The sequence below is a fragment of the Cebus imitator genome, unplaced genomic scaffold, assembly GCF_001604975.1.
Source record: "Cebus imitator isolate Cc_AM_T3 unplaced genomic scaffold, Cebus_imitator-1.0 Scaffold117, whole genome shotgun sequence".
In the NCBI taxonomy this organism is placed as follows: domain Eukaryota; kingdom Metazoa; phylum Chordata; class Mammalia; order Primates; family Cebidae; genus Cebus; species Cebus imitator.
This window is the reverse complement of record NW_016107432.1, coordinates 309,489-321,803: the sequence shown is the minus strand read 5'-3', so window position 1 is coordinate 321,803 and position 12,315 is coordinate 309,489. Positions and strand designations below refer to the sequence as shown.

At 41.7% G+C, this 12,315-nt stretch overlaps 1 long non-coding RNA gene and 1 other non-coding gene across 3 annotated transcripts in view; both read left to right on the top strand.

The window, feature by feature from the left end:
- The first annotated feature begins 4,919 nt into the window (after nucleotides 1-4,919).
- On the top strand, nucleotides 4,920-5,021 carry LOC119472774. The gene has a single exon (XR_005201963.1). It is a non-coding gene; the product is annotated as a small nucleolar RNA U13 (small nucleolar RNA).
- A 2,470-nt stretch (nucleotides 5,022-7,491) lies between these two features.
- LOC108311508 overlaps nucleotides 7,492-12,315 on the top strand; it is a 26,801-nt gene continuing 21,977 nt past the window's right edge. Inside the window, exons 1-3 of one of the 2 annotated variants that reach the window (XR_005201928.1) lie at nucleotides 7,492-8,225; nucleotides 9,144-9,215; nucleotides 11,372-11,480. This is a non-coding gene — a long non-coding RNA (uncharacterized LOC108311508). Of the gene's footprint in view, nucleotides 9,216-11,371; nucleotides 11,481-12,315 lie in introns of both variants that reach the window. The other variant, XR_001828235.2, reaches the window with a different exon arrangement.

Genomic DNA, 12,315 nt, shown 5'->3' with positions numbered 1-12,315 from the left:
AACATGTCATGGGTTTATTGTTATTTTTAAATGAATTAGTAAATAAGTTAAAGATTTATCCATCTTAATTTCTAAAACAATAAACATCAATACACATAGCCCACATAAACAAGCTTTTTGGGGTCGTCAAGAATATAAAGGGGACTGGGTACGGTGGTCACCCCTATAATGCTAGTGCTTTGGGAGGCCAAGGCAGGAGGATAGCCTGAGCCCAGGAATTCAAAATCAGCCTGGGCAACATGGCAAAACCCTGTTTCTACCAAAAGTACAAAAATTAACTGGGCATGGTAGCACACGCCTGTGGTCCCAGCTACTGGGGAGGATGAGATGAGAGGATCATTAGAGCCCGGGATGTCAAGGCTGAGTGACCCATGAGCACATCATTGCACTCCAGCATGAGTGATGGAGCAAGACCCTGTCCCAAATAAATAAATAAAGTAAAAAGAATGTAAAGGGGTCTTGGGTACGAAGTTGTAGTTAGGAGAAATAAATGATAAGTATTTAAGGTGGTAGATATGTTAATTAGCTTACTGTCGTGATTCCACGTTATATACCTATATCATAACATAATCCCATCATTATATACAATTATAATTTGTCAAATAAAGCTATATAATTTAAAAGAAAAAAAGCATTTAAAAAAAAGAAAAAAGTGTAAAAACGTCTTAAGATGGGTACGTGGTAGAATAATACTTTTAATAATTAATGGTAACTTTTCTCTCACAGTATTTCCACCCTTCTTTTTCTCCCCCACTGCCTTCCATTCGAGCAGGTAATCCTTGCATCACATTCGAGCACGTGATTTATTGCTTCAGAGGAGGAACATTACCAAGTGGAAAGCAGAAATGGTTTCTAGCTTTTTTGTTTCCCAAAAGCCTAAACCTATTAAGCAAATTATGCCAAGTGCTTTGAGGCAGTAATAACAAAATGGAGCAAGTGCCACTGAGAAAAAATAGCAGCAGTGAGAAAGGGCAGGTTTCACAGGACTAGAAAAATATTTCTAACTTCCTGAGAGTGGGTGTAGGGAAGAACAAAGACAGGAGGGAGATTAGGGGATCAAAAAAGAGAGGGCTGGGCTGAAGAGGCCAGAAGACAGAAACCAGGCACATCTCAGCTACAGTGGGCCATCTTCCAGAGTCCAGGAGCCATCTGGGAGCTGGGTACTGCCATTGCCCAAATCCAGAGTCTCTGAGAGCCAACTATCCCCTCCCCATGCTCATGACTGCCTGCAGGAGTAACACCATTTGCTTTATGCAACCTAAGCAACTTCACCTTCAAAATATCCTTAGCCCGTCAGAAGCCTGAGGAAGAGTAGCTGGGGTCCTGGATACCCAGAAGTTTGGTGAAAGTCAAGTGGGGATCAAGTCTAGACCTCTAGCAGGAGAGTCTGCCTGGAATGAGCTGCAGGTCCACCCTGAGCTGGGAGAGCAGTTCAACACACCAGAATATTAGGATCACCAGACAGCCCTGTTGGGAGTCTACAGCAAATAAGGGCCTATGCTGTGTTCTAGCAGAAGTGCAAACTGATTGTATAATACCTGATTGAGGTCAGCCTACAAGTGAGTTTTCTTGGTCCAGTCCCGGGGATTTGCTTTGGTTGGTTGTTCTCATCAGAGTGCTTTTGTGAAGAGAAAACTTTGCAGGCCCACTGTCTTTCTTCACGTCTAGCCCCCTTCACTCATTAACATTCCTACCTGGCCCCTGAGGACATCTGAGTTTTCTGAGCCCTCCTGTGAAAAGTGCTTGATCTACCATAGGAGGATTCCTTGAGATGAAACCCTGACACTATACAAAATCACAAATACGTGCATTTTTCTGAGGAGCAAGGTCTTAGAGTTCATCAGCTACTCAAGGGAGTATCTGATACTTGGGTTGAAATCCTGGCTGCTGTTCACTAGCTGTGTCACCTTAAGCATGTCACTTAACCTGTCTATGCCTCCATTGAAACAGGGATGGTTATTTATTTATGCATTTACTTTTTTATTCAGAAACAGAGTGTCACTCTATCATCCATATCATCCAGGCTGGAGTGCAGTGGCACTATCATAGCTCACTGCAGCCTCAAACTCCTAGGCTCAAGTGATCTTCCCGTCTAGGCCTCCCAAGTAACTGGAACTGCAGGCACATGCCACCATGCCCAGCTAATTTTTTAATTTTTTGTAGAAACAGGGTCACACTATATTCCCCAGGTGGGATTCAAACTCCTAGCCTCAAGCAATTATCCTGACTTGGCCTCCCAAACAGCAATGCTAATGGTATCTAACTCTAAGGGCTGATATGAGGAGCAAATGAGCTAGTATACGTGGAGGGCTTTGAATGACCAACTCTACGTAAGTGTTGGCTATCTTTATTATAGAGGACATAGACCACAGAGTGAGTGGGAAGCCTGTGTCTAAGGGAAGTCCAGCATAGAGAGGAAAGTGAGGACACCTTTGTTAAGCCCAGCCCATCTTCAGGACATAGCTCACACAACCTTTAGAGCTTGCTTATTCAACAACGGGTCCTGGATAAACCTCATGCTGGACATAGGCAACGAGGCTGTGCTGCCTGTGGCCAGATATGTGCTAGCTTCTAGGTTATCAGTGCACTTCCTGTTCTAAGAAAGACAAGAATCTGAAGGTGGCAGTCAGAGGGGGCCTGGAGCCATGATCTTGGAGACCACAATTCTGCCCTAGAAGCCAGTGTGTCCTAAGTTCTGGGCTGTAGTCACCAAGGACTTCTTGCCTGGAGCAAGAAGTATAGCAGAATCAGACAGCAGAAACTGAAAACCTGCTCCTCTGCTTTCTGAGTGTTTTTGAGAAACTTAATAAACTAAGCCATCATTTCCTCTTTTGTCAAATTGAGCAATAATATATGCACTTTGGTTAAATAATTAATGTACGCAAAGCGCTTAGCATGTACATAGTGAGTGGTCAATAAACAGAGCCATTACTGTGGTAACACTGTAGTACTGACATCTGGCTGACAGAGAACTGAGTGGCAACTGATCAGATGGGGGAATCCTAGAAGAACAAGTTGAAGGACTAGTACAGTGAAGATGTGTTTTATCCATTGTGCAATTTTTTGCTTCAGCTTCCCTCAAAGCTTGGGAATCACAGATTTCTTGGGGTTTATTTGGGCTTCTTAGGAACGAGGAGAGAGGAAAATAAAGATCAGAATATTCTTTCAAAACCATCTCCTCCCTCCTCAGCCTAATATTCCTATGGAGAAAAATTGTGATACTGCTTATCTGAACAGAAATCCAATCAAACTAGCTTAAGGTTATAGAACCTTCTCACAGGCCAGGAGAAAAGACATGATCAAGGCCACAAGCCCTTATCTCTTCTGCTTCCAAGGTATCCCTGTTTCTTTTCATTCTGCAGACCTACTTTCTCTTCTTTATCGTGCACATGATAAAAAATGGTTGACCCAGACAGCACTGCATGATTTCCTGGCTTAAATGCAGCAAACTAGAGGTGCCCTACTCTCCAACCCAGATTCCTAGGAGAGCAAATTTAATGGCCCAGCTCCTGTCACATACCTGCCCTGATACTCTCAATCAAATGTGCCTATATATGGGATGGGGGGATTAAACAGATTGAGTAGTACAGACACATAATTTCAAACAATTTGTAGAAGAAGAAAACCAAATGGCTGACAAACACTTGAAAAGTTACTCATCTTCACTAATATTCAAAGACATGCAAATTAGCACAATAATGTGAGGTACTAACTTTTTTTGAACTCTCAGATTGGCAACAATGAAAAATAAAGGTAATTGAAGGAAACTTGCTAAGAGAGGAAGGTGATATGACTTTTGGTGTACTATTGGACATTATGTTTTAGTATTTTAAATATGCATAAGCTTTAAACCAGTTATTTTATATATGTGAATTTATCCTAAGGAAATAATCAGAACATGCACTGGCATATATGTACATATATGTTTATTGCAGTATTTTAGTATTTAAGAAAAACTTAGAACATTATACATGCCCTTCAGTGGAGGGTAGAGATTATAGTACAAAAGAATACTGAGAGACTATTATAAAAATTATCAAGAATGAAGGCTGGGTGTGGTGACTTATACCTGTAATCCCAGCACTTTGGGAGGCCAAGGGAGGTGGATCACTTGAGGTTGGCAGTTGGAGACTGGCCTGACCAACATGGAGAAACCCTGTCTCTACTAAAAATACAAAATTAGCTGGTGTGGTGGCACATGCCTGTAATCCCAGCTACTGGGGAGGCTGAGGCAGGAGAATCACTTGAACCCAGGAGATGGACGTTTCGGTGAGCTGAGATTGTGCCATTATACTCCAGCCTGGGCAACAAGAGCAAAACTCTGTCTCAAAAACATATATATATATACACATATATATGTATGTGTGTGTATATATATATATATATATATGTATATATACATGAAGAATGAGATGGATCAGTATGCAAGATGTATATGACAAGTTGTAGAGAAAAAAAACAAAGCCAGGCACAGTAACTCATGCCTGTAATCCCAGCACTTTGGGAGATAGAGGCAAGTGGATCACTTGAGGTCAGGAGTTTGAGATCAGCCTGCGTAACATGGTGAAACCCTGTCTCTACTAAAAATACAAAAATTAGCTGGGCATAGTGGCGTGTGTCTGTAGTCCCAGCTTCTCGGGAGGCTGAGGCAGGAGAATTGCTTGAACCTCCCAGGTTAGATCGCGCCACTGCACTCCAGCCTGGCACCTGGCGACAGAGCTAGACTCTGTCTCAAAAAGAAAAAAAAAAGCAAGGCACAGAAAAGAGTGGATAATATGACGCATTTTTGTTAAACATATAGAGTATATATTACGTAATATAAAGAGTATATTTGGAGTACATACATATATGTATACACATACATCTATATATATTTGCATGTGTGTGTGTTTAATATGCATCTGAAAGAATACATATAGATCCTTTTGTGGTTCACGAACATGACGATTGGGTAATCATGCACATCTGTGAGATGTGCCATCCTCGAATTGTTACAGCATCAGCATATTACCCACCTGATATGAAAAAAACATATACAACTAATAATTGTGGCCTCTCGGAATGGAATTATGGGAAGTTTTCACCTTCCGCTTGATCCATTTTCATATTGTTGAATTTTTTTTTTAGATGGAGTTTTGCTCTTGTTGCACAGGCTGGAGGGCAACGGCACAATCTCAGCTCACTGCAACTTTCGCCTCCTGGGTTCAAGCAATTCTCCTGCCTCAGTCTCCCAAGTAGCTGGGATTACAGGCGTGCACCACCACACCTGGCTAATTTTTTGTATTTAGTAGAGATGGAGTTTCACCATGTTGGTCAGGCTGGTCTGGAACTCCTGACCTCAGGTGATCTGCCTGCCTTGGCCTCCAAAGTGCTTGGATTACAGGCGTGAGCCACCACGCCCGGCCATGAATTGCTTTTATAATCAGAAGAAAAAGCAGTAAGATATTCCATCTGGGGGGAAAAAGGAGTACAGATTTTATATGTCAAAGGAAAATATCTACTATTTTAAAATTAAAGAAGGAAAACAAAAATTCCAATATTTTCCCAGTAACAATCAGGCCTAGCATGTGGCAATAAAGTCTGCCCTGCCCAGGGCCTGGGGCTGTTAGGAGGAGCTCTCTAGGATGGACAAGAAAAAAGTCAGCTTCTCCTAGCACCACAGAGTACACAGGGCTATACTTTTTTTTTCTTGCTCTATTACGCATGCTAGAGGGCAGTGGCATGATCATAGCTCACTGCAACCTTAAATTCCTGGGCTGAAGAAATGCTGCTTCAGCCTTTCAAGTGGCTGGAACTAGGATTCATGCCACCATGCCCAGCTAATTTTTAAAACTTTTTTGAAGAGGTGGGGGAGTGTCTCACTCTATTGCTCAGGCTGGTCTAACTCTTGGCCTGAAGTGATCCTCCTGTCTCAGCCTCCCGACATGCTGAGATTACAGGTATGATCCACTATGCCTGGCCTAAGGAGCATCCTGTTTGAAGAAGTTGGATTACCTACAACTCAGGTCTTTCTCTTCTGCTATAAATGAATTAATGTACTCAATTAAATCGAATTGAACTCTTCAACTCAAGGCCAGAAGTATGATTTTTACATTTATATATGAAAAGAAGAGGAGGGAAATGATGAGAGATGAGATATGCAACCGAGTGAGGACTTGGGTATAGGAAGACCTAGAGGCCCAACTGGGAACTTGGAGGTGGACTGGGGTAATTCCAGAGACATATTTACTTGCTATCAAACATATGTTTGTGTGGGTGCTCGGATTTATTTATTTATTTTGAGACAGAGTCTCACTCTGTTGCCCGGACTGGAGTGCTGTGGCGCCGTCTCGGCTCCCTGCAATCCTCACTTCCCGAGTTCAAGTGATTCTCCTGCCTCAGCTTCCTGGGTAGCTGGCACTACAGGTGTGTGCCACTACACCCAGCCAATTTTTGTATTTTTAGTAGAGACTGGATTTCACCATGTTGGCTAGGCTGGTCTTGAACTCCTCACATTATGATCCTCCCACCTTGGCCTCCCAAAGTGCTGGGATTATAGGTGTGAGCCACCACATCCAGCTGGGTACTCAGATTTTTTAAAGGAACTTGAGTAGGTTGAGAAATTAAGATCCTCACCAGGATAATTTTTATTTTTCTAAGTGTTTCCCTTTAGGTCCTTCCTTTCTTCATAGGAACATACTAAGTGTTGAATGCCACAGTGGATTTCAATGGGGAAAAATTAACTTTGCTTTGCAGGCAACTTTACAGGAATGCCTCAGTTTCATACACTGCAGGATAGCGGTATTAATTTGGAATACATAGAAATAAATTTCAATTAACATAGTCTTTTTTCTTTATTCACAGTGGGCGGTTTACCAATAATGCATTTTAGAGCATTGCTCACCATCAGCATTAGAACTGAGTGAATCTTCTGTTGAAATGGAGGCATCTATTCAACATATTACTTTTTCAAGCCTCTAACACCTTGACAGGCAAACCTCAGAGCAAGGTCTGTTTTCCTCCTCCTTCAGAATTCCCCTCTAAGCAAGAAACATTTGCTGAATGCCTAGTGGGGGACTTCAACATTGTTAGCACTTGTTAGCAGCCTTCCAAAAATGTTTACAGGAATGGTAATGTTGGTAATATTACACCACTGGACTTATTACAAAGACAATTTTTTCAATGTTTGTTCATAAAGACCTGCCATATTGTTGATGTTAGAGTTGGTCATTCCTTACATTATGAGATTCCTAAAATGAAAGTAGCAGTAATAGATCTTGAGAGCTGGCAGGTCATTTTGTTCAGGTTATATATTAAGGACACGAGTCTTTGGAAAACTAGGAAAGTTGTCTATCGTTTTATGACTAAGAAATGGCAGATTTTTTTTCTCTCCAAACCCCATGCTTTTTTCTTTTTCTTTTTCTTCGTTTTTTTTTTTTTTTTTTTTTTTTTTTTTTTAATCACAACCATGCATGCCTCTCTCAGCCCCACATCTGCTTCAGAGATGTCAAACATTCGCTCCTCCCTATCCATATGCTGCCTTGGAGACTCAGCCCTACTCCTAACTTAAAACGGAGAGTACTACCTGCCATATGACTGTGCCCCACCAGTTTCGGTTACTGACCCAGGAGTAGACATCTGACTCAAGCCGGGTTGCTTGAATTTTCTCCCAGGAATTTGGAATAGGGACAAAGAGGCTGAGTCATTTAGCTGTGTGGAGCCAAGCTGCAAGGTCATGCCCATTGGCCTGCCACAGCAGGCTGAAACCTCATGCTAGCCACGGTGAAGGGAAGCTGAGAAACCATGAGTCAGCAGAAAAAGCCAGTCTACGAGCAAAAGAGCACAAAGATGGGGCAGACAGATGCCCAGAGTCAAATAGAGAGGCCATGTACCTTGAAAGGCACAGGAGAGAAAGAGAGAGAAATAAAATCTGCATAATCCCCTTCTTGGTCCTATAATGCCCAGCAGCTGTATCTCCAGCACTGGCTTATTGTGACCCCATAATAACCTCTGCCTTTCAGTCAACCCTCTTTTTATTTGAGCTAAGTGGAATTCTGTTCCTTGCATGCAAATTCTTCCTAAGACACTTCACAATTCATATTGAATATATTTTGGGGCGGAAAGGCTGTTCTGCTCTTTATGACGATTATGGAAATTGAGGTTTTATCTCAAGACCCGCAACAGGCTGAGCAGCTTTCTGCATTCTCGCCACTAATTATCCAGACTCCGGAGACTGAGCTTTCAAGGTGAGTGGTTTTCAGAGCTTCAGATGGGAGCCAGCCCCATTTGAGGTCTTTCCCCAAGGATATCTTAGAGATACTCAGTTCAGGAAGAGAGATCTTATTGTAGAATGTAGCTGCCACCTTGGGAACATATGTCAGGACTTCCTAAAGTCTTTTTGCTTAAAATTTCCAAGAAAATGTGGAGCCTGATTTCTTATAAAGCCACTTTTCCTTTAAAAGTACTTGCAGAATCTCTACAGGCCCAAGGTGTCTGTGAAGAGCTCAGGTACTATTTCTGTGCTAATCTCTATAGAATAAAAGAAAGAACTCATTTAAAAAATTCCACTTGTCTTTCTCAAATTATTAGAACTAATCCTAGAATGAAATGATGGAGAAATGGTTGAGTAAATTAGAGTCCATCAGCTGGTAGAATACTATGCAAGTGTTAAAAGGGATAACTAACAAGATTAAACAACATGGAAAGACGTTTTTGATTCAATGAATGAGGAAAAAGGTAGAATACAAAATTGTAAGTATCAACCATGTGAAAATGGGTTTACAGAAGGACATTTTTCTTGGTAGTCTTTAACAAGGTAATTGAGGTAGCCACAACCAACTCACAGATCTTGGTATGTAAGGTAAAATCGATTGAACATTTCTGCCTTAGATAATTTTGGCTAAGGTAATGTCACTGTCCTAGTTCAGTCCCAGAATTTCTTCCTATATTGGTCTGATTCTGTGCCTTGTGCTGATCTACTTTTGTGCTGGTCCATAGCACTCCCAACTGATGGGACCTACTGATGATAGAGGGACCACAGTCCCTCCATCTGTGGTTAATCTGGTATGGAGATCTTTTGCTTGGCACCACAAAGATTTTAAGAACTATATTTAAATTGCTTTAATTTTTTTTTCCTGCCTACTCTTTTCCAAATCTGTGTCAAGGTGGAGATGTGACTGTCTTCCAGTATGCTAATAACGTCTGTAAAGTTTCTGGGAAAACCTGCCAAAGCTAAGGTGAGAGGGAGAGACCTTGAATCTCTCCTTGCATTTGGTGGGGAAAAAAAAAAAATCATAGATTGAGTGCTTCCTGCAAGACTTTCTTTTGTTACAGAAAAATCCTTTTATGGTTGTTTTCTGTTCCAATCATGAACAGAAGTCTCCTTGTAAACACTGGCCTCATGCTGCTTTGCAAGGGTTTGCCGGCCTGATCATTTTATGCCTGTCCTAGTAGGTACTTTTTTATGTTTGTGGCTTCTTATCATCTCTTAAAAGCCCTTCCCATATCAAGGGAATTTCTACATTTTGAGTTCTGTTTTTCAAGGTAAAACTAGAACTCTCTATTCTAGTCTTATCTGTGGCCAAGGTGCAAGGATGTGACCTAGTTTCTGTAATCAAATGTAGCCATGCAAGACTGAATGCAGAAAAAAAAAACCATGAGAAAGCAGGTGTCATGCAGAATCTGTTTTGTAGTGAAGATATGGGGCTTGCCAGTGGCACAGAAATGGCCCAGCCCCAGTGTTGGTATCCCCAGCAGAGGGTCAGTGCAGGCGCTGTGCCAATGCCAGTGGCACTCCCTTCTGTAACAGTCCAGCAGTGTAATTTGGATATAACTTCCTGCCAAGTAGCTCAGAACATGATTCTCTGGCCCTTTCAGACAATCTATGTGATATCTAATACCTTTTAATACTTTTTTAAATTAATTAATTAATTTTTCAAGATGGAGTCCCACTCTGTCACCCAGGTTGGAGTGCAGTGGTGCAGTCGCAGCTAACTGCAACCTCTGCCTCCCAGGTTCAAGTGATTCTCATACCTTAGCCTACCAAGTAACTGGGACTACAGGCATGAGCCACCACACCCAGTTAATTTTTTTTTTTTTTTTTTAGACAGAGTCTTGCTTTGTTGCCCAGGCTGGAGTACAGTTGCACTATCTTGGCTCACTACAACCTCCGCCTCCTGGATTCAAGCAATCCTCCCACCTCAGTCTCCCAAGTAGCTGGGATTACAGGCACCCGCTATCATACCTGGCTAATTTCTGTATTTTTGTAGAGATGGGTTTTTGCCATGTTGACCAGGCTGGTCTCGGACCCCTGACCTCAGGTGATCTGCCTGCCTCGGCCTCCCAAAGTGCTGAAATTACAGGCGTGAGCCACCGTGGCTGGCCCGTTTTATTTTCAAACTAGCAAGAGTGGATTCTGTTGTTTCCAACCAAAAATCTTGAACAATATACCTACACTCATGATTTTATATTAGGCTAAAGGACTTAAAAGTCATTTATTGGCCAGGTACGGCCAAATCAAGTCATGCAAATTGATATCTACAAATAGATATCACTGGCTGTACCTAGTCATCATTCAAGTCAGTCAGAACAGTTTGGGATCAAGCTGGTGGACTTTTGAAGCATTATTTTTATTTTTTAATATTGCACAGTTGTTGTTATAGTGGTATTTTTCAACAGCTAGGAAAGTATGGCCTAAAACAGTCAATTTGTCCTGTAAAATGTATGCTGACACAGTGTGCCTTTGCCAGAATTCTTTCTTACACGTCTTCTTCCCCTCCACCCCAGAATATTTGTCTATTAACAGAATACAGGAGCTTCTTTGGCAGGTAGATTTAGAATGTCAGCACAAGCATTGAGTCTCAGGAAAATGGAACAAATCAGGAAATTTCTCAGCAGTACCACTGCCAGATTTCTCTGGGGCCTTGTACCAGTGTTTATTTTAATGACTTCAATCAGGATATTTTCCTCACCTTAACCAAGAAGCTCAAGATTTTAGAGATCAGCAGAGGATTCAATGTATTTTAGGCTTGCTTTGCAGAATTATTGGGTGGAGTTTTTCTGTGTGTAAATGGAGCAGTAAAAATCCCTTTTTACCACTACTTTCCACCCCAGCTTTGTCATTTGGCATCTGTCCACCTGAATTTATTTTAACAATTCCAGCTTATGGTTCATAAAAGATCATAAAGCAATATTATGTCCACAGATTGAGTTCTGCATATAGCATTTAAAAATCTCTTCTCTAGAAAAATTACAAAAAAATGCCTTAGAATTCTGTAGGTACAAGATTTTCTTTTTTTTTTTTTTTTTTTGGTTTGGTTTTATGATGTCTTTTGGAAACATGGTTTGCCCCTTGTATAGTGAACCCTTGTACATGTTTTGAAATTCATCAAAGGACAAAGAAAGGAAAACCTAATGAATGTGACAAAGGTACCCGGCAATGTTTTGAGGGAGAGATTTCACAAGCTGCCGAGGTGGCCCAAAAGAATTTACAGGGAAGGCAGGTAAGCCCTTTAAGTTTGATTCCAAGTTAAAGATGCATTCAGGGAACTTTGACGGTTGAAAAAGTATCTGAGGATCTCAGTTTACTCCTCCTATCTCTGGCTGAAACTTAGATGAGAAAAGAGACAAATCTCTAGGATGTGGTAGGAAGGCAAGCTACATAAGGAGGAAGAGCAGGAGATGTGGAGGAGAAATGTGACTCAGGATGTACTTGGAAGACAACTGGCTTTCAGGGAGTTGATTCCTTCATCAGTACCTGTTTCCATCACTGTCGCAGTGTCTACTCATTCTTGCACTTTCTCACAACCAGTTTTACAAAACATCCAGAGGGAAGTGACACAACATGCCTTTGCCAGGATACCTTCATACACATTTCTTCCCCTAAACCCTAGAGTTTCATATACATAAAAACATGGAACTAGGCAACATGTTTTTATATATATGAAATCGATTGTCAGATCATTTAGCAGTGGTTATGTTGAAAGTGGAGAGTGAGGAGAGATCCAAGATGGCTGATCACTAGCAGCTCGGGGTTGTAGCTCCCAGTGAAAGTGCAGAGAACGAGAGGATGCCACACTTTCAGATGAATTTTTGTTGCTCACGCACCAGAAGATTCCCAGCAGAGGAGCCCCACGGGTTGCCAGCGTGACTCTTGTGGCCGGCGAGGCAGTTTTGCCGCTGCCTTGGTGTGGCAGTTCTTGGTGCAGAGTCAGAAAAGCACCATCAATCATAATGCCGCTGTTTTGTCCTGCGCAGTGGTTGCTCAGATTTTAGCGCTGGGAAGCAACAAGTTGGACGTCCACTCAGAAACCCAATTATAAAGACGGTAATTATAAA